This window comes from Equus asinus, chromosome X (genome assembly GCF_041296235.1).
Source record: "Equus asinus isolate D_3611 breed Donkey chromosome X, EquAss-T2T_v2, whole genome shotgun sequence".
Taxonomy (NCBI): Eukaryota; Metazoa; Chordata; class Mammalia; order Perissodactyla; family Equidae; genus Equus; species Equus asinus.
Genome location: NC_091820.1, coordinates 77,518,207 through 77,542,698, shown reverse-complemented (window position 1 = coordinate 77,542,698; position 24,492 = coordinate 77,518,207).

Here is a 24,492-nt window from a genome sequence, read left to right as displayed (position 1 = left end):
AATATTTTTTAACCATTTGATAGAATTCAGCTGTGATGCCATCTTGTCTTAGGCTTTTATTTATTGAGTTTTTTATTATTATTAATTCAATCTCTTTATTTCTTTCAGATTTATTCAGTTTTTTTCTTCTTGAATCATTTTTAGTAGTTTGTCTTTGTAGGAATTTGTCCACTTCATCTATGTTATCTAAGTTTTTGGCATACAATTTTTCATATCTTTCCATTATAATCTTTTTTATTTCTTTAAGATTGGTTTAAGATTGGTGACTTGTCCCTATCTGTGCCTAATTTTAATAATTTGAATCTGCTCTATTATTTCTTTCTTCAGTCTAGCTAAATGTTTGTCAATTTTGTTGTTCTTTTCAAAGAACCAACTTTTGGTTTCATTGATTCCCAGTATTGTTTTTCTGTCCTTTATTGTGTTTGTCTCCACTCTAATCTTTATTACTTCCTTCGTTCTACTAGCTTTGGATTTGGTTTGCTCCTCCTCTTTCTTTCTTAAGTTAGAATGATAGGTTAATCATTTTAGGTCATTCTTCTTTTATACTTAGGCATTTCCAGCTATAAATTTTATTCTAAGCACTGCCTTAGTTACATCTAATAAGTTTTGGTGTGTCGTGTTTTTATCTTCATTCATCTCAAAGTATTCCTAATATCCTTTGTATTTTTTCCAGCCTTATTGAGATATAATTGAACATGAGGTATTAAAGTCTCTAACTATTATTGTTGGTGTGTCCATTTTCCCCTTCGATTCTGTCTATGTGTCATGTATTTTGAGCTGAGTTGTTAGGTAAACATGTGTTTATAATTGTTATATACTCCTGATCAATTGACACTTTTATTATTATAAAATTTCCTTCTTTGACTATGGTTACTATTTGTGTATCAAAGTCTACTTTGTCTGATATTAGTATAGATTCTCTAGCACTCTTTGAATTATTGTTTGTATGGTATATTTTCCTACTCTTATTTACAATTTGTGTTTTTAAATGGAAAGTATTCCCCTTGTAGACAGCATATAGTTAGAATATGGGCTTTTTAAATCCACTCTGCCAACCTATGTCTTTTGCTTGACATTTTAAATCTATTTACATTTAGTGCAATTAATGATAGAATAGGTTCAATGTCTGCTATTTTGTTGTCTATTTTCTATATGTTTATGTCTTTGTTATTTCTCTATTCATCCATTATTGCCTTATTTTACGTTAAATAGATATTTACTTTCATATTATTTCAATTCTTTTGTGATTTCTTTCACTATTTTCCAAGTAATTTGCTTAGGAGTTTCTCTTGGAATTATAATGAACATCTTAACTTATAAAAATCTAATTCCATGTGGTACCAAATTAATTTCAATAGTGTATTAAAAAATGTGCTCCTATATAGCTCCATTATCCCCCATTCCTTTGTGCTATTATTATCATACAAACTACATCTTTGTACATTGTATGTCCATCTATACAGATTTATAATTATTATAAATATGCACTTTTCTTTTTAATCAGATAGAAATAAAAGAGTAACCAACAAAAATATGTTTATATCCTCTTCTATAATTATCTATGTGATTACCTTTACCAATGCTCTTTGTTTCTTCATGTGGATCTGAGTTACTGTCTAATATCCCTTCATTTCAGCCTGAAGGACCCTTTTTACTATTTCCTACACAGCAAGTTTGCTAGCAATGAATTATCTCAGTTTTTGTTTATCTGGGAATGTGACAGATCGGTCCATACAGACAAGTCATATCTTAGAAACTAAAAAAGATTGGCTGTTCATGTGGATTGAGTATAAGAACTTTAAGAACTCATACATAAGCTTTAAGACATCATAATGTCTTGTGAATCAGGTGCTAAGGTTTCAGGTTAGGTTTTAAAAACTAAGAAAGCATACTATGCTATTTTTTTAATACTAGTTCATTGAAAGCACAATGTTAACTCTGAGTTTAAATTAATTGCACTCAGGCTTACTTATAGAAATATTGGCATTCAAAATAAAAGGGACATAGAGGAAAGAAACTTTGTGGCACGTAGTTTTATATACAAGTCTTACGCACATTATCAACAATCATAGGACAACTAAACGTTAGAAGTGATATTGTTAAATAGAAGATTGGTTGTGTACATGATGATGGATTCTTACAATGAAGTGCCATGCATCCATTAAGAATGTTTGTGAATAGTTTGATGTAAGTAAATGCTAATGGTATAATGGTATAAGATACAAGCACAGTACGAAATTATATATATATATATTCGTTAACGTGTTCTACAAAGGTGGATGTAGAAAAATAATACAAAAACTGTAAATATTAATAATGATTTTTTGTGGTATAATTAAGGGTTACATAGTCCATACTTTCCAGTTTGTCTGCAATGAACATACATAATTAGAAGAAAAGTAAATAATTTTCAAAATAACTATGAAAACGGAAGCAGCTTAAATGTTCATGACTAGGCTTACCCCATTTTTCTAATACCTGTATAGATACTAACAAAACTTTGTATTCACTCTTGCTCTCATGCTCTCTCTCTCTCTCCCCCCACTATTCTTTTGATGAATATACAAATTAAATTGCTGCTGTACAGGATAAAAGCATTTTTATGGAGTCATGGATTTCATATTCAACACCTGGTAGTTTCTAGAGAGATTACTTCCAATTTTCAGCTAACTAAATATCAGTTCATTTGTAGAAAGGAAATTATCATGGTTAAGGGCACCTCAGGATAGAATATAGTAAGCTGGGTATGGAAGTTACCTTCAGGTATATACAAAGAATTGATATTTAAAATACATTTTGGGAAGACACGCTGGCTTTCTTTCTGTTCCTCAAAAACTCCAAGCTCCTCCTGCCACTATGCTTTGTTTCCTCTGCCTGAAGTACTCTTTCCCTTGACATTCTAATGGCTCTCTCACTTGGTTCACACATGCCTCTATTCACATTTTACCTCCTTAGAGATTACCTCCTTAATTACACTATTTGAAATTATCACTCACTCCCTCCACTTTGTCATATTATCCAGCTTTATTTTCTTCATATCAATTGTCACTCTGAAATTATCTTATTCATCTATTTATTTATTTACTTGTATATTTGATATTCACTCAACTCAGATATAAGCTCTATGACAACACGGACCTTGTCTGCCTTGTACAGTAGTTTATCCCTAGCTCCTACTGGAGGACCTGGCACTTAGTAAGCATTCAATATATGTTTGCTAAATGAATGAATGAAATATCTAACTGCTAAGTGGCGAGAGGCAAGAGTAATCAGTGAAGTCTCCAAGAAAAGGTGGTATTTGAGCTGGGTCTTGGAAAATGGATAATTTACCAAAAGAAAACTAGATTGGGGAAGGGGAATATAATTTCAGGAATAGAAAACAGTCTGTTTCAAGACATGGAGGTCTAAAGTCTTAAGACAGGTTCTATGAGGTAATACAAAAAACCTGCAGATAAAATTCCCTCATCACATTATTTTCTATTTCCAGATGCTAAAACACAATTTTCTACTCTTTCTTTGCTTCTTTCTTTTTTTCATATTTTATGCTACTCAGTGCAAATAGATCTCAAAATGATCAATCAACAAACATTTATTTGATTCAGCATTACCTTTCTTTTGTGTGTGGAAGATTAGCTTTGAGCTAACATCTGCTGCCAATCCTCCTTTCTTTTTGCTAAAGAAGACTGGCCCTGAGCTAATATCTGTGTCCATCTTCCTCTACTTTATATGTGGGATGCCTACTGCAGCATGGTTTGATAAGTGGTGTGTAGGTCCAGGCGTGGGATCTGAAATGACGAACCCCAGGCCATCAAAGCGAAGCATGTGAACTTAACTGCTGCACCACCTGGCCAACCCCAGCATTACCTTTTTTCTGTTGTTTTAACCTTGGAAAAATTTAATGTATTTTCATTTATCTTATTAAGTTTACTATTAATTTTTAATTATACAATCTACTATCTTTCTCTAAAAATTTTCTCATTCTTCAAAATTTATATGCTGCTGAATTCCTCACTTTCATTTAACTTATTTTCTCAGTATGTTTTTAGTTCTAAGCAATCTGCTTTGGTATGCATAAGGAAAGATCCTTATGAGAAGACTAAACAGATTCTTAAAATTAACACAATGCATTGCTTTAATTCCATATGTATTTGGATGTTATTACATAATCCCATATCTCACGGGACTGTGAATTTAACAAAATTATAACAAAATATAAAACAGTTACACTGTCTTGTTCCTTCTGAGGTAAAACTCAACTATGATTAATGAGGCCCGTGCTCAGCAAAGTTATCAAACACAAAACCAAAGATTCTTTAGACAAAGCAAAATAGAAAAATACTCTTTTCCCCACTTTGTACTTTTAATAAGAAAGACCTCCATGTCCATATAGATGCAATGTGGTTTAATCACCAACTATCTGTAGATGTGAGTTTAAGTGACAAAATCAAAGAAAGTTGGTTTAGTACAAACAGAAAAGTTAGAGCGAAAACATAACTCTAACTTTAGTAAAAAAGAATGCAAGCACTGATTGCTGTCAAATCTAAGTTATAGCCTTGAGAGATTTTTCAATGAATTTCAAACACCAAGAACTACAACTCAGTAACTAGAGTGATTTGTTTTGTGAATTTTTAAAAAAATCTAAAATATTAGTTGTTCTGGGGGAAATAATTCATTCGTCCTGACTCAAAATATGTTTGTTGATCAAAAATAAAGTTTCCTCAGATGAAATGATTTCTAATTTGACCTTTGTTTGAGTAAATAAGTGTTTTCTTTGACCCATTTAAAATGGTTTTTGTGAGCATTATGTTACTTCTCCAAATACTGAAATTGTTACTCTGTATCAAGTATGACAGATAGCATGATTGACAAGAAAGGAGATACACATTTTGTATTAGTTATGATCTGAACAAACAGGAAATGTATTCTGCCTGGTTTCTACTACGTTATTGATAAGTATGGGTCAGTTGTCACTAGCATTGGCAAAATTATAGTGAAAATGGAACTTTTCTGTGCATAATTTTATTCATACATAACATAGAGCATAAAAATTTTAGACTTCTATTTTTGAAACATATTTATCTTACTCTAGTTTTATAAACAAGTTAAATATACCTCATTGATGTGTTTTTTAATTATAAAATGGATTAGCCAGTGACAAATATATATGTGTCATCTAATTGGACAAAAATTGTTAATGAAAATGAATCAAATCGCTCATACAAAAGCTTATCTCCTCTCAGGCAGATCATTGCTAATCTACCAATGTATTGATCTAACTCTAACTTTATTCTATGTTGTATTTTCATTAAACTGGTTGTTATATTAGGAGACTAGAGGACAAGCTGTCTGTAAGTTTTTGAAACCTTTTTATAAATCTCAAAAGATTGATATAGCAGTGAAGAATATATTGCCTCTCCTAGTGTGCATTTTTAGCAGTCTATGGCTTGTGGTGAAATGGAACTATATCCTGTGGTGTCAGAAGAGCAAGACGTAGGCTGAAAATTAGGCAACAATATGGAATGTGATGTGTTTGCAGTGAGTTTTCTTATTTTATATTGGTTTATATTTGTTAACTACCAAAATTTAAGAAAATTTTCTGACATTATTAAAACGATCTTAAGGAAAGATCAAATGGTGCCAATGGAGTGACTATCAAACCTATCACCTGAGTAGCAACTGCTCCAGAACATCAAAAGCAAAAGCCATTGAAGCCCAATCTCTGAGTACCTAGAGGTTCTTATAAGGCAAATTTAAAGCCACTAGTATACTGAGAGGTTCAATCAAACTCAACAAATATTTATTATACAAATGCTATACATCAGGCATATTTCTAGGTACTGGCCATGCGACAGTGAACAAACTGTTTAATTTCCTCAAGGAAACCACAATCTAGCACGAGGAAGAGAATCTTACATAACCCATAATGCACCATCAGCTCTGGCTGATAGGCAATTGAGGGGATAGACAATTGAGCCATAAGAATTAAGGGGAAGAAATTGAATTGACTAAAACTTTTTATTTGGGGATATGAATATGTCTACTTATGCAAATCAACAGTCAATTTTTCAAACATTGAGAGAAACTATAATTTATGACTGCAGTCACAGGCCATTTTGGATATTCCTAGCCACTACTATAAACCCAAGTAATAACTTAGTTATCTCAACATAAAGGATTCTTCACCTAGGTTTCTTCACCTAGGCACTATTGATATTTTGGGCCAGATAAGTCTTTGTTTTGAGAGTGAGAGGCTATTTAGTGCATTACAGGATGTTAATCAGTGTCCCTTGCCTTTACCCACTATGTGTCAGTAGCTCTTCCTCAGTTTTGACAATCAGCGATGTTCCAGATATTGCCAAATATCCCCCAGGAGGGAGAGAGAGCTCATCTTCCTTTGACAACCACTAAGTTGGGAAAAACAAACATGTCAAGGCACCACAAATATTTATGTTAGATCGAATGCTTTCTCCCTAAGATCAGAAATGAAAAAGGCATGTCCGTTCTTACTACTTCTATTCCACACTGTACCAGAAGATCTAGTCAGTGAAATCAGGTAAGAAAAATAAATGAAAGGTATCCAGATTGGAAATGAGTAAGTAAAAATCGTCATTATTTGCAGATGACATTTTCATCTAAGTAGTAAAATAGAAAAACACTACTAGAACTAATAAGTGAGTTTAGGAAAATTGCAGGATAGCAAATCAATATACAAAAATCAATTGTATTTTTATATACTAGCAAAAAACCATATAAATATGAAATTAAGAAAACAATCCCATTCTTAATAGCAACCAAAGAATAAAATACCTATTTTAATTTTTAATTAAAATTTAATTTTTATTTTATTTAACTAAGGAAGTGTAAAAATTGAAAACTGAAAACCAGAAAACAAAAACAAAAAAAACGCTGTTGAAAGAAATGAATGATGATCTAAACAAAAAGAAAGACATCTTATTTTCATGGACCGGAAGACTTAACATTGTTGAGATAACAATTCTCCCCAAATTGACCTACGGATTCAATGCAATCTCGATCAAAATTACAAAAATTAACAAACTGATCCTCAAATTCATATGGAAATGCACTGGACCAAAAATAGCCAAAACTATCTTATAAAAGAAGAACAAAATTGGAGAAATGACAATTATCAATTTCAAAACCTTGCAAAATGACAATAATCAAGAGAGCATGATGCTGGCATAAAGACAGCCATATAGATTAATAGAATAGAGTCAAAAACTAAATCCTAATATTTATGGTCAATAGATTTTTGACAAGGCTGCCAAGTTCTATGGTCTGAATGTTAGTGCCCCCCAATTCATATGTTGAAGTTCTAACCTCTAAAGAGATGGTATTAGTAGGTGGGGCCTTTGGGAAATTATTAAGTCATGAGGGAGAAGTCCTCATGAATAAGATTAGTATCCTTATAAAAAGAGGTCCAAGAGAGCTACTTGCCCCTTCCGCCATGTGAGTATACAATGAGAGGTCTGTGACCCAGAAGAGGCCCTCATCCAACCATGCTGGCATGCTGATCTTGGAATTTGAGCCTCCAGAACAGTGAGAAATAAATCTCTGTTGTTTATAAGCTACCCAGTCTGCAATATTTTGATATAGCAGCCCAAACAAACAAAGACACCAAGAAATTCAATGAAGGAAAGAACAGTCTTTTCATCTAATGGTACTGGAGCAACTGGATATCCACACGCAAAGAATGAAGATGGCCCCCTTTATTCCACCATACACAAAAATGAGCTCTAAAGGAAACAGACCTAAAAGTAAAAGCGAAAACCATGAAATTCTTAAAAGAAAACATAGAAGTAAATATTCCTGACCTCGGGTCCTAACCCAAAGCCTTCTTATAGATAATACTAAAGATAATGAGTGTCAAAAGAAAAAGGAGTTCAATTGATCCTCATCAGAATGAAAAACTTTTCTTCAAAATATACTGTTAAGAGAATGCAAAAACATTGCACAGACTAAGAGAAAAATTTGCAAATCTCATAGCTGATACATTACTTTTATTTAGAATATTTAAGAATTATCAAAAGCCAACTGTAAAAAAACAAATGATCCAACTACAAAATTAGCAAAAGATGTGAAGAGTCATTTTCCTGAAAAGAATATATATATGGTAAATAAGTGCATGAAAATATATTCAACCATTAGGAAATGCAAATCAAAAACAGTGAAATACCACTACACACCCAATAGCATGGCTACAATAAAAAAGACAAACAATATCAAGTACTGGCATGTACGTGAAGCAACTAAATCTCACATACACGGCTGGTGGGGCATGTTAAACGATACAACCACTTTGGAAAACAGTTTGGTGGTTTCTTACAAAGGTAAGTACTCACCCATGCTATGATCAAGACATTCCACTCTTAGGCATTTACCTAAAATGAAAGGAAATATATGTCTATTTAAAGACTTGTACATGAATGTTTTTAGCAGCTTTATTTGTAATAGCCAAAAACTGGAAACAACTCAAATGTTCATCAGCAGGTGAATGAATGAACAATCTGGTATATCCATACAATGGAATACCAATAAGCAGTAAAAAGGAAGGGAATATTGGTACATGCAACAGCATGCATGAATCTCAATTATGACGAGTGAAAGAAAACAAAGTAAAAATAGTGTAAAGGATTTCATTTACATAAAACTCTAGAAAATGAAAAACTAATCTACAGCGACAGAAGTCAATAAAGCTATTATCATATATTAAACATGCTATCATATGTTTTATATATAAACAGATTTATGAAGGTATAATTGGCATACAATAAACCACATATTTAAAGGGATATATATTTTATTGAAATTTTCAATTATGTGTGTATGCATATATTATGTATATATATTATATATATATATATACACACACACACACATGATTTGTTACGATTGCCTGAATTTCTAAGTAAAGCAATTTAGAGCAACATTTGTATTATTATCATTACAAAGAAACTCAAATTGTATGGAACTAATTAAGCACAGACTATTTGCTGACCATAGGCTGGTGCTGTTAGAGTTGTTTTTATTGAAAGAGTTACAACAATGCTACAGTTGGTGAAAAGTTGATTCAGAGAACTGCTGTTTAAATAAACATTAGGCTAATAATGCCTTTAAAAATTTCTTGATAGGTTGAACTCCATCTGCTTTATTCATGATGGGCAATAACAGAGATTAACGGTCTACTACTAAAAGTATTTTTAGAGAATTGGGTGCAATTTGTGAAGCAGTGAAGCCATTTCTTATGCATTATAAATTATATGGTAATTAAAAAATATATAAAAATTACACAGTTTTACACTAAAGCAAAATTAAGTAATAAATTCACAGAATTGGGTTAGTAATTGATGTTCCCTTTTAAAGTGGACTTTTGCAGCGTTTCTGCTTTGTTGGTAATTAGTTATATACTGTTCTAACTAGTGGAATGTGAAGTTTAGGATTGGAGCAATTGTTTTGCTGAGTTTTTATATTCAGCCCATTGAAGGACTTTTTCTTCCTCAAAGCAACTATTTCTAATTATAATCTTTGGAAAATCATTGGATTTAGGATGTATGAATAAATAATGAACAAACAAATAATAAAAAGCAGGGCACTGAACAAAATGCATCTTTGCTGTGATCCTATTATTGTGGGGAGACAAAGTCAGGCAGCAACCACTCTGAGGTTTTCCTCCCTCTTTTACTAGTGAGTTCTTCCTTTCTTCCCTCACAATGTTGTCAATCACTAGACACACACACACACACAAACACAGATGTACACACAGCTGAACACTCACATACATACCTACTGAAGAATATAGTATTAGAGTAGACAGGGGTAATAAGAACAATTTCCAAGTTTGTTCACTGAAAAAAGAGTCCTGTAGTGAAGTGGTAAGGGCAACTGAAAATCAAACTATACTCACTTAACCTTGTGTTCTGGTTAAGGGCTGCATTTTCTTTAGGGACCATGTGGCTTTTTCCATTTTTTCACAAGAACCCCGAATGGGCTAGCAACAACCCTGATGGCCATGACAGTCTTATGATCATCATGGAGAGAAAGAAAAGAAAAAAACTGATCAAGAGAAACTGACCTCAGTGATGAGCTTTACCCTTTGAAAAATCTGCAAGCCAAAGTTAATGGAGATTTATTGGTAGGACTAGATAGGCACGTACAGAAGAATAGGAAATCATCATAACAGTCACAATATCATGGCTCGTGGAAAACTGAGGTTAAGATACACAAAGAACCCTCCATTTAGCTATATGGCAATTCATTGCTCCAAATTCCAGTGCTTCACCAAAGGTGAGGGGTTTTGGGATATTTATCCTATTTGGGGTTTGATGAGCTTCCCGGACATGTGAGTTGTTTTCTTTTTTCATAAAAATTGGAAATTTTTCAGCCAATATTTCCTTAAGTATTTCTGGGCCCATTTTACCTCTCCTTTCCTTTTGAGATTTCAATTACATATATGTTATACTACTTGATACTGTAGGTAAATGAAGCTCTGTTAATGTTTTATTTCAACGTATTTGTCTCCCATATATCAGTACGAATAATTACTATTATCTTGTCTTTAAGTTCACTCGTTCTTTCCTTTGACTAATCTGATTTTAGCCCTATCCAATAAATTTTTTGTTTCAGATATTATATTTTTAATTCAATGATTTCTGTTTATTCCTTTTTATAGTTTTATATCTTTCCTGAAATTTCCCACTGTTTTACCCACTAAACTCATCTTCTAACATATTTATTATAGTTATTTTAAAGTCCTTCTCTGCTAATTCTAACATCTAAGTTTCCTATTGTTCTATTAACTGTTTTTCTCTTTACTATGCATCACATTTCCCAGCCTCTTTGCCTGACTACTAATGTTTTACTGCATACTGGACGTTGTAGACAATACATTACAGACACTCTGGATTATGCAATCTTTCTCTGAAAAGTGTTGACTTATAATTTAATGAATCAACATGGTTTTACGGAGGCATGAATTTAAGTTTTGATAGGGTGGGCTTATTTTGGTTTTACACTCTATCTAGTTTGTATTCTTTACCCTTAGGACATGATCTTTATTCCTTAGGTATGTCCCTCTGGATTTTCAATGAAAAGCCAAAGATTTTTATGACACATCTCCAACTCATCATACTTTGAACTCAAAATTGTGTTTCTCCAGTTACAAGAGATGCTAAAATCTCTACTCAGTTCTTCCAGACTTCCATATGTTGATTTCCCCTGGTTTATCTGAAGTCTCATCTTCTGCATACAAGTTTAAGATTCTGTCAAAGATTTGAGGGGAGTTTAGTTGAGAATTTTGAAGGTTCTCCTCTTTGTTTCCCTTCTTTCTAGAATATCCTTTCTCAATTTCCATCCCTAACTCTATTCTGTCACTCCTGCTAGAGCTCCATCTCCCAAATGTGTGTGAAATGAGAATGAGGAGTCCTCTCAAGGAAAAAGCCCAATAAATGTGGATCTCACTCACTCTGGTTTCATTTGTTCAAGAGTTGAATCCCCTCCAGTTTCTGTCTGCTCTTGGTTATTTTTCAATGCTTTCAAACCACTGTTATTATTGTTTTAATTTTGTCCTGAATGTATAGTCTTTATTGTTAGGAAGGCATAAGCTACTAGAAGTTGAGAATCTCCAATTGTTTTATGTCTCATCAAAGTTAAAGACAAAGTCATTACCATGGCATAAAAAATCTGCCATGAATTGGAATCCTGTTAGCTCTGACATCACCTCCTCTTACTCTCTATTTCATCTATTCAGGTCCAGGAACACTGGTTTCTTTCTGTTCCTTGAATGGATTGAATAAGTCTTGCCTCAGGAACTTTGAACTTGCCTCTAACACTCAATCACAAGACATTCACATGACTCACCACTTCACATCCTTCAGATACTTGCTCAAGTGTATCCTCTTCAGTGGAGCTTTCCTTGGCCACACTAAATAAACATCAACCCTCGCATGCACTTTCTGTCTTCCTTCTCTGCTTCTTTTTCTCTTTTGCCTTTATCAATATCTAATATCTAACCTTATATAAATATATATATAGAAGATATTCAAAAATATTTTTTGACTCAATTAATGAATTAATGACTGAACAACCCTATGTTCCTTGTTATTTGCTGTTGACACTAACATGATTTCCAGAGTTAGGTTGTTAGGAGGAAACCAGTACTTCCCTGGCCTATATTCTTTGTTTAGACCCACGTACTCCCAGGCAGTATGATACAGAAAATGTCTGAATTTGACAGAAAAGATTATTCTGCTATTAGCTTTCCAAAACTGACGAGAAATTTCTACTTTCATTCTGCAGGATAAATTTTCATTTTTATTGTTACTGAAAATGTGAGAGGTAGTGAAACTAATCTTGTAAGGAAACATCCTATATACACATGTGCTTGTTTAATTAAATGTTTATACAAAGACAAGTAAATAGTATATTAAATAAACCAGATAAACTTGTGGTACACCTACTATTTTTCTCATTACAAAACAAAGGAAACTTAAGATTGATTTTCAGTGGATAATACGCTCATGTACATTTGCACAGATCAAAAGATTATAACTTAAAAAAATTCCTACAGCCTTACATTTCTCTGCAGGTGTTTTGGACAATTATAAACAATAGTATTTAAGTGAACAGAATTTTCCTTCCAGAAGACTAGTCTGAGAAGTGACCATTTGGGGTTAGTCAAAGAGTAAAAGTAGCACCTGATTTTTATTAAAAAGATTCAATATTCAGTGGCTTTAGGAGAAAATGTTCACCTTTCCAATCATTTAGGATGACATTTTTCTTTTGTAGTCCATAGAGTACAGAACGCATAAAGTAGGCCAGACCAACGTGCTAGTATCATTTTTGGCTGGAAAAAGACTAATACCAAATAGGAATTGATTGCCTTCTATATACGAGATATGATAGCTGGCACTGTGAAACAGGCCAAAGGCCCACTTGTGACTTTCTTTTGACACAATTTCTTTTGGCTATGTTTATTACCATTGGGAAGTGTGTTTCTACTTCTTACATTGTTGAATGCTACTGATAACACAGTGGTAACTGATAAGAAATTACAAGGGCCATCCCAGAAAAGAGAATGCAGCTGATCAGCTCTTTTGCTTCTTATAAAATTACAAGAACTTTATTTTCCTTATAATTCTTTTTAAATCAGAGGACTGATTTAAAAAGTTTATAATTGTAGATATAAATATGACCTTTCTTTCTTTCTTCTGACTGTTTTCATACCTGAAGATTGACAAAAATATTGTGTATGACTATTTTAATGTGGAACTAAATTATTATAGGAAATACCTGTGAATGAATAGTCTTAAATTATCATCAGTGCAGGGAACAGGCTATAATCACAGAGAGCGAGTTTTAGCATATGTATTGTAAGTTTGAACCAGTTACAAAGAATAAAAGAAAAACCAATATTCTTTGAAGACAATGCAAGAGAACTCTATAAGGTAAATTAGGCTTTAACTAGAAATTGGAATGATTTACTTCTCTATCTCTGATTTAACTACTTCACGTTCGTGCTTGTTTTAAGATTTAAAGACACTTTTCCTAGCCCTTCATAATCTGACTTAGTTAATTTTACACATTAGGAATGAAGGAAAGAAGAGAAAATACAAGGGGAGAGAGAAGGGACTGAAATGGGAACTAATATTCATATAAAATAGCTTACCTTTACTTAACCATTACTATGTTCAAGGCAGAGTGCTAAAAGCTTTACATGAATCATTTCATTTAATAATAACAAAATCCCTCTGAGGCAGGTGCTATTGCTATTTCCATCTAAAAGAGAAAACTGGGGCTTAGAGAGGTTAGATATCTTACCAAAGCCATCTAGCTACCAAGCAGAATAACTCAAACCCTGGGCTGACTTTGTATTCTGTGTGGTGTATGAATGTGCACGAGGATATGTGTGTATATGTGGAGGTAGGCATATTTTTTATAGAGTATTACATATAGATGGCATCTGCCATTTGAGGTTGCCCAATATCTTTTGAACACCATCTTTCCATTTTGAGAGTGTATATTGATTCTTACCTTCCCAAAGTAGGATTCAGAAAACCTGCTTTTCTGGTCTGCCTTAAAGCTATGCTGCACTTATATGATTTTGCAGATACACTAACTTGAGACCTTCAGAAAGAAGCAGTGTGAGGAAATGGGCTCCGAGTGGGCCGTGCATTGTTATGGCGTAAGTCATGGCAGAGGCAACCAGTTTGGAAAATCAGTTGCAGCAGATTTGAATTGCTGGTGACTGGTGTGTGGGCAGAACAGTGACCGCAGAAGCAACAGTTTTCTCCTCAGTCCAATTCTCTAGTGTAGCTCTCACTATTGTTGCTGGAAGCTCAGATTCATGTTCATTTACCTGGCACTTCTAACAGTTTTACTTAATATCCTTTAATAAATTCATTTTCTGCTTCAACTAGCTAGAAAGGAATTTGTTGTTTGCCATTGAGAGCTTTGACTAATATAACCATATTTATGGTACACGGATTTTTTTTAAAAAGCATTTAATCCAAACCTTTTAAAATCTAGGAGAAAAGCATTATAAAAGAACTTTATCTCATGGATAAGGGATGTCTCTTTTAAAATTCAACAAGCTAGAGTGAGCTCTGATTATTTAAGCTATTTATTGCATATAAATAAAGTGCCATAGTCAGTTAATTTTAGTATTTATCATTGCCATTAGAAATTGCTGGGAAAAAATACATTCTAATGTCACAGAAATATTCCATTGTTTAGTGATAAACATAAATAATTCTATGTGCATTTTAAAATAGCAAGCATTTAAGGTGAGGCTCTAAATACACAAGGGGATAATTTATCATATTCTTTAAAAATAAAATTGCTCTAAAACTAGGAAGCAATATTCTCTACTTTACTTCCCAAAAAAGTTGAGAAGGAAAAGATTTAATTTCCATTTATTTAGCAAAATACCATAAAATTTGTTTATTTTTAATCAATTAGAGGTTGATCTTAACAACTGAATCCTTCTTAAGTCTAACAATGGAGACGTGATGGAAAAGCAACTTCATTTCAAAGTACTCAAACTACTTCACAAATAGTGTCTTATGGTTGGCAAAAGGAAGGCAATAATCGTGATAATGATGATAGATTCATGGTAAAACATGACAGAAAAGACACACAGAATGAGTTGGAATTCCAAGTTTCATAATTCTAATTAGTACATCAATGTTCTAGATAACCTACACCCTGGCTAATATCAGTTACCTCTTTTCTACCTAAGCAGCTCAAAATAATTGATCAGTTGATGAACACATGGCTGTCCAGTTAGGATGTGATGTTTTAAAATAAAATATACAGAAAACAAAACAAAACAAAAAAAGAATCAGAACCTGAGTATTGCTCATAAGCAAGTTGTAGTGTATGGATGACTTCACTAAAGTGGGGCCTATTACAATTTCTTCTAATCATCAATGACAACAATGACATTTAAAATAAAACCAGTAGAATGCCAAATAACAAATGGAGAAGGATTAATAGAAAATCATCATTTTTACAACTGCTATACTAATAACTGATTCAGGAATATTCATCAACGGATTGAATTGTTTTATTGAGTGAAAGTGTGTTGGGGAGAAGGATATACACTCTCAAAACATCAACCTATAAATTACTAATTAATTACGAAGGGGAATATTTACCTCTATAGTGAAGAAAGCTGTCAGATATCACTTTATCTTTGATAAAGAAGTACTTCTAAGACCATAACAAGAATCTGGTAATAAATAAATGTCAATGTCTACTCAACTGAGCCTAGAGACTACCCCTACCAAATGGCTGCAGTGTAATTGACATGGGTGGAACAGTTAGTTATTCTGCTGTGACACTTGTATTTTTCAAAATGCTTGTAGTTGTATTTTGCAGTTGATTTATTATATTTCATTGAGCACACCACAGGAAGCCTCGATTGACATGGATCAGCGATAGTGTATGTAGTGTCAAAAAGGTTTCAGTTATAACATGTCTAAAAGCCTTAATTCTTCTTTTATAGTTATGTTGACATTTGAGGAAAGCACCATAAAATAAAAGGCCCTATTGAGATAAACACATGCTGTCTTCTCGAGTGCTAAACTGTTGGCAAAGATAACTTCAACTAAATAACCTCAGCAGTTGGGCCCAGCATCAAGCATATGTGCCGTGCCCCTCTTACATACCCTCCACTGATGATTGCTCTTCAATTGCTATGCTAGTTTTTTTTTCTTTCATAGTAAAACTTGGAGGCAGGTTTATGGAGTTACTAGAAATATTGTTACTAAAAAGTTCTTTCAGATTTTGCTTGTTTGGTTTCACTATTATTCCTCAGCAGGTTGAAGATCAGAGTTCCTCCTGAAAATGACAATGAAAGCTACTGTAATCTTTTTGCTGTATAAAAATCCTTCATTATTTTCCAAAACTTGATTGTCCTACACTTGTATTTAGCAAGGTATCTTATTAGACAGACAATCTGAGAGTCTCTTGCCCACTCTGTGAAAATGTCTCTCCAACATTCAAAGCAGTCCTATGGGCTAAAAGTGAAGACTAAAATGAAGGAAAAGAGAGTGAAAGGCAAAAATTATTTATGTAAGGTGAACCAATGACAATACAGGAGTTAGTCATTATAAAAATGTGTGGTCCCCAAGTTATTTATGTCATTAATTCATCAAGCATCCTGATTAATTTAAAAAATTACCAGAATATACGTTGCTAACAATAAGTCTTAGCACTGAGCCATTTTTGCTATATGCCAGTTTACATGTATTCTCATTTACTCCTATGAGGACGTGCTATCATTATTCCTATTTTACAGATGAAGGATTGAAAGTTAGAGAGTTGGGGGAATTATTTAGTAAGTGGTGGAGCAAGACCTAAAATCTAGTAGTCTAAATCCAGACCCTGTGTTCTTTGCCTCTATGTACTGTAGATTTTTGCAAGAATATTCATACACTAGCAGCTTGCTTTCTACATAATATACATTCAAGTTTAGAAAGCAGATGTTCAGAAGAGTACATCTATGAAAGCCTGACGAATATAAACTACAGTAATATCAATAATGACAACTAACAAAAATTGAGTAGAGAAAAATGCCAACTAAAATATTCGTCATTTTATCCACTAACTGCAGCCAACTTCTTTTGTAAAGATATGTAATTAGAATAATAATAATCTAAGTTTGCCACCCACAAATGTCATTTTTGTGTGAACACAAAGCGAGGAGCACACTAAGAATCAATATAAGGAGACTTTAACACATTACTCTTGATATTCGATGGATAAAGAATATGGAAACTAAATAAGGTAACAGCAGAACTGAATAGTGGAATCAGGATGATCTAATACAGCTTTTCTCTGGCCAGTGTGGGATGTGAGTAGCTGCCATAATCAATAAAACAAGTTTCATGGTCAAATAAATCTGAGAAACACTACAAAGTTAAATAATTCTGTAATTACAGGAATTCACAGGCCTTTAATGTGCTAACATGTATTGTGAAGAGGTAGATTGAATAGGCAGTGTTTCCCACACGTATTTGGAAACCGTTTTATCTTTTTATGAACCATCTTGAGTACCACAGAGAATATATTGAGTAGCACTAAACAGTGAAAAAATAGATATGTGACTCTACAATCAGAAAACAGAGAATATACCTTCTTTTCAAGTGACCATGGACTATATATAGAAGTAGCCATGTAATAGACTACAAAGGAAATCTTAATAAATTACAAATAAACAAACAAAAAGAAAAAGGAAAACGCATATTCCTGGATTTGCAGAAAGGGATGTTGGACCGAATCCTTGCAGTTACTTTTACTTCCTTCCAGCCCCCAGTATTCTCCACCCACAAACAAGCTGTAAAGTATAATTTTCTAAGCCATAAACCCACAAAACTAGAAGGGAGATGGATGAGTGATAAGTGATTTAGCAAACCAGAAAAAACTGAATCCAAACCTACAGGTGAGGAAGCCTAGATCCAACTCAATTAACACTGCAGAAGCCTTTTTAAAAGATTCAGAAATTGGCAGCAGCAAATGCCTGTGGAAATGGAGAGGAAGAGGATTGTAAACTGAGGATAATTTGAAAATTTGTTTAAGAAATAGAATCTCAAATCACATTTCGCATCCTAGCACAAGAAGAGAAGTTTATTTTTTGGAACAGTTAAAAACAGAGGTCTTCTGGGTTGGAGATCACCAGGCACATTGTGTGGGATTAGCACATTGAAAATAAAAAAGATTGAATGAACATTTGCTTCCTGGGTGCTGAATATCCCCCTGCCAGCCCCTTTCACCCCTCTTTGGCTCCCAGTGGCTGACATCAACATGCACGTGCAGGCAGGAAATTCGAACGTATTCTCTGGAGAAGTCAACCTGCTGTCAAGAGCAAAGACAAGGTAAAGACATCAGTCGTTGTAGGAAATCAGCCCACCTAACTCTCAGCTGTGCTCAGAACTTCAAATCAGATTTTTTATTCTCAATTATGAACAGTCAAGGGTTACCAGACATTTGAGGAAAGCCTTTAAGAAGACCAAACAGGGAAACAATACAACTTGGAGGAAATGGTGATTTTTCAGAAATAAGAAATCTGAAAAAAATACTGAGAAAAAGGAACATTCAGATAATTTTTGTGTGCTCAGAAATTTTAAAGAAATGATAGCAGAAATTTAAAAGTGTTGGAAGATATAGTGTAGGAAAGCATCCAGAAAAGAGAGCAAAAAGATAATGAGGTGGAAATGAGGAGAGAAAAGATAAGAATATTAGAAGACAAATGCAGGAAGTCCAATATCGGAAAGACGGGAATGAGAGCAGAGAGAAAATGGAGGGGAAATAATCATCAGTGAAATAATTCAAAAATATTTTCTGGAAATGAAGGACATGATCAAAAGGGGCTGCCAAGTATGCCACACATTTGAGAGAAAATACAAAGACAATAAGGCACATCATTTTAAAATTTCAAAGCACGAAAAGCCAAGGAAAGATTTACAAGCTTCCAGAAAGAGAAGAAAAAAAGTCAAATACAAATTATCAGGAGTCAGAACGACATCAACTTCTTAATAGTAACATCAGAAACTACAAGACAGTGTAGTTATGTACCACACAAACAACCCATCAGTTAAGACGATGTTAGAAAAATATGTCATTTTCCAACATTCATGGGCACAAACAACTACTTCCCACAAGCAATTTCTCAGAAATCTGCTGGACAATATGCTCCACCAAAATGAAGAAAAAAGAATAAAAAATGGAAGATGTGGGATGCAAGATATAGGACATCCAAAACAAAAGAGAGGTCAAGGAAACCTCAAGGAAGATGGTGAAAAGAGATCCCAGGATGACTGCTTGGCAAAAGTGGAGAGGGCAACTTAGTCTAGATTGGGGCACATGAGAAAGCTCTAAGAAAGAGCTCTCTGCAAAGATGAAATAAATAGAACACCAGATGTCTCAATACCTTGAAAAGAAGATTTTTCTTTAATTGGCACAGAATTTGAGTTTTGCAGGAAGAAAAAGTAGTCACAGTTTTCTATATGGGTTAGTTCTAGTGTTGCCATAGTCTTGGTTAAGCATGAGCTAAATAGCAATGGAACCCAAATTGTGATATAACTATATTTAGAATGGTAGGGCAAGGTGCACGTGGATGTTGAGTGTGTGAGGAGAGAAAGATAATCTTATCTTCCATAGTGGAAAGTCAATAAAAATACTTAAAAGTGAAAAATTAGAAGCAAAAATGAAAGTGTGTTATTTAGAGATATGGAAGTAAATAGCAAAAGAATCAGCTGAAAAAGGTAAAAGTTAGATTAAAAAGTTAACAGTGGTTGCTTTTATGGGAGGGTAATTGAGCAAACAGGACAGGAGACTGCTGTTACAATGCTTGCTTTAAACAAATCTTGTAGAAGCATTAGACTATGTGCATGAATAACAGCTTAAAGTAAACCCTATTTTAAAATATCACATTGCTTTCTTACTACACACCTGATATAACTAAGGTTGAAATAAAAACAACAACAATAATCAAAAAAACCTACCCACTTGGAAATTCAAATGTGCTCTACTGAACAACTCAAGCATATAAGGGGATCAAAATCATTATTACAGAATATCTGGAAAACTTTATTTCTAAACTGACGTCATGAGCTAGAGCTGTATTCAGAAGAATTTTACAGCCTTAAACGTTTGCATTGCTAAACAAAAATATTAAGCATTCATTTCAAGAAGTTTTAATAAGAAATAAAATAAACCTAAGAAAAGCAAAAAGAAGCAACGAATAAATATAAAATCAGAAAATAATGTAATACAATAGCACTGAAAAAAATGCATAAAACTGGATTGCTTGAAAAAGTAAATCAGTAAATAATCAAAAAGGAAGGTAATGCAAATTCAGAAAATTAGAAATGAGAAAGAAGAAACAACCACAGATACAGAGGAAATGCATGAGAATACATCATAACCTCTACGCTAGTACATTTAAAAACCCAGATGAAAGAAATTTTTTCTAGGTAAATATGAACCACAAAGTGCCTTAAAAAGACAGAAACACTAAATAGACTAGTAACAATGGGAATAATTAAGAAATCGTGAAAGGTTTACCCTGCAAAAACAGGTAAAGATCAGCTGGTCTAATAATGAATTCTTTAAATCTTTAAAGAATAGCTATTTCCAAAGTTTATAAACTGTTCTGTAATATAAAAAACAAGAAGGAAGCCTTTCTATTTCTTTTTTTTATAAAGCCAGTGTAATACCAATGCCAAAATCTGACAAAGATAATACATAAAGATAAATTGTAGACAAACTCCCATATTATTATTGCAAAATTCTTGTGACTTCCCACTTTCTACGTGTATGTATAAACAAGAGCCACATGTTTGAGTAAATAACAAAAGCATCTGAACTAAAGTAAGAAAAATAAAAGGTTGGTTGATATATTCCCCATTATTTAAAATTGGCTGTGCCTACTGAATAGAATGTCTGAAGTTAGAACCAAGAATCTGAATTTTAAGAAGTAAAAAAGTAATTTTGATACACCCTGAAGTTTGAAATCCATTACACTAAAGTGTACCTTAGACTTACAGTACATTGCAATGATAACATATTTCACAAAATCATAAAATATAAGATATATGTCAACACTCCGTGAAAGAAGATTCTTAAAGCAAATGTAAAGCTGCTATTGTCTTGTATGTAGATAAGCATTCTAATTGTAAAAATAAGTTATTCCTTTTAAAATTTTGTTCTGGAAGTAAGTGCTCACCAAATCAGTCAGATCACAGAATAAAATATGATATGACACACTGGGAAAAGGGAGAAGCAAAATTATCATTTTATGCAGATGCTATGATGGTATCAAGGAAATCCAAGAAAATCAATTTCAAAACCTATTAGAAAAAATAAGAAGCTTCAGAAAGTTATCTCTTCATAAAATTAATGTCCATGAAGTAATAGCTATCTTATAAAATAACAATAGTTAGTTCAATATATAATGAAAAAGGATAATATCAATGTCAAAACATGAAATATTTAGGAATGTACTCAACAAGAAATGTGTAGGACCAATTTGAAGGAAACTTGAAAACTCATCTACGGATAATAAAAAAAGAAAAGGCAAATATGAAGACACACATCCTTCTTTAGACAAAACAGATATTATTTTAAATATATCAGTTCTCTTTAATTAATCAACAAATCCAGTGCAATCCCCAACAAAATCCCAATGAAGTGTTTTTATACATCCTGAGGAAATAAGTCTAAAGCTCTCTGAAAGAAGAAACATGTGAGAATAGCAAGCCAAATTCTGAAAAAGAAGACTAATGGAGAAGCGTTGACCTACTATACATGAAAATATAACAAAACATTAATTAATACACTGAAGCACTGACAGAGAAAGCCAAATGAATAAATGGAGGAGAATGGAAAGTATTCTTTCTAATTAGTGGGGGGGGGGAAATGGTATAGTGTACATTTGCTTATTCCCTTTGCTTTTTCTTACAGTGCAGGATTTTTACTGTGGCATTCATGCCTTTCCCATGTAGCAAATGTGCTTTTACAGCATCTGACACCGTCACCAGCCCCAAATGGGGAAACTAATTGGCATAAGTACACTAAGTACCTTCCTTGGTCATGGTCACTGGTTTAGGAGAAAGTATATAATCTAGGGCAATCTAATAGGTGTGGCTCTCAGAAGCATTCTCTCCGTCCTTCTTGATGGTGTGGCATATTGACATAAAGCTTAGAGTTGCTGCAGCTTATTTGCCTCAAAGAGAGAAGCTGGCTTTAGGATGAAGCAGAAACTCTATATGACATAGCAAAGAAATTAAGGGAATTCGGTCCACTAGAAGAACCAATCCTTAATTCCACCTGAACACTGAACTTGCAATTACATGAGCTAATAAAGTCCTTATTATTTGACTCAGATTAAATCAGAATTTCTGTTATGTGCAACTAAATGCATTTTGACTAATGCACATATATAAATTATTCATTAAATTGTATCAGGGCAACTAGTTTCCCCCGTGTTCCTTACACCAAAATAAATTCCAACCGAATCTAAGATTTACTTGCAAAAGAGCTCCATAATATACTATTAAAAAATAAGAATATGAGATCTCTTTGTAAATTTAGTGCTAGACAGATGTGAGGAATCCTGGCATTCCAAAAGGTGGAATTTCAGAATCAAGTCTGAGTTCATATGACCAAAGCTATTTGTACCTCTGTATTTTAACAGGCCGTCAATGAGGCACAAAAATGGAGGTCTCTGTTGTTGAATAGGCACTTTTGTCAATTTGATTAGAAATTTTAGTCTTGTCCAATTTTCCTGAGATGATATGCCACAGATGACGTATGATAGCCACTCTGCCTCCACACCCTGTAAAGAGGCACTGTTTGGGAGTTTTGAATTGCAACAATATGTAATTAAAAATAATGGTTTTATCATTTCTTCTACATGCTCTTTAAATGGAAAACATAAATCCTTTATCACAAATGCTATCGTGACCCTAGTTCTTACATTTCTTATTGACAATAAATTATAGATGAGAAATAGGGACTATTAACAAGATACTGTCATTGGATGCTTAGCAACCTAGAACAATTTGTTAATGATTTCAGAGACTAATAGTATTTGATGTTGCTCTCTTGTGAGCTTCGCTTTATGTTTTAATTTGACAACATTTGGTATATATTTCATTTCTTCAGAAGATTTTTTTTCTTGGAATTGCCTAGTCATGAAGCTGTTGAAGTTTGCAAAGATCTGAATCCAACTTGAATTGAAAACAGATAAGAATTGAAAGAAAGTATATTAGGTATCCCACTGGAAAGGACAACTTTCTTATTCCAATCTCTAAAGATATTGAAAAAAGAAAAATTAGACATAATGAAATGAAGAGTCTACCTATTTGGCAAATAAAACATTTAAATTCCTTTTATTGATTCTAAATATATTTATTAAATATGTATGTCCTATGCGCCACATACTAGTGATATAGGAACAAACCAAATTAGTTATGCAATGCCTCTGTCCTTACAGAGCTGAAAAGCTAATGGGAAAGTCAGATATGGACCAAGTAAAAACAATTGGATAAAATATTTACAAGAAGCAACATCCTACTTGCAAAACAAAACCAAAAACAACCCAAGAATTAAATGTAAGCATCATCCAAATGTGTGTCACCATAGTTATTAAAAAATAAGCATAGGATCTTAGAGCTCAAAGGAAATTATAAAATCAACTAGTTTGACTGCCTTCTTTTACTAATATGAAAACTAACATAGAAGAGCAAACAATCTGATCTCAGGTTGCCCATCACTGACAGAGATAGGACTAGAACTAGGTAATCTGGGTCCCCGTCCAGTATTCTTTCTACTATATTCTACTGCCGTAATGGACATTTAGATGAATCTTGGTAAGTTCCATGTTCATATTCAGGAACTATATACTATTAGGAAGATTAAGTCTAATATTTTATTAACATTTCCATGTTGCTATATGTGGCTTATATAAAAGGGAAGCAGAATATTTAGCAAAACCATGAACTGAAAATTTTCAGTTCCTTCAAGGTTTACTTCAATTTCATAGAGCCTTTATGGGCATCAATATACATCTATTTATATTGGAAAATTTCCCTGTACGCTGTTCAATTCCTGCACGGAAATTGTTTTACCAAACAGGTCCTCAATGAAGAAAATCAGCTCATTGCAAAGGTAATGTTTTTTCAGGAATCAACTTAGGTTTTAGATTGACAGGTTAGAACCAAGCTTTCCTGAATCACCTCAGGGTTATCAGTTATCAAAAAAACTGCAAAAAACTTTTAAATATCTGTAAATACCTGTGCTGACGGAGAAGAACTTGGCACAAATAATGTTCAAATCACTTGTGCTCAGTTGTGGAGCGTGTTATGAGGAAGCAGAACTGTAGTTAGTCTGTCTCACTGGTAAAGCAGTGCAGCCTGAGTGACGCGTCAGTACCAGAAATTCTGACTCAGACACATAGAGGGGCTGCAATCG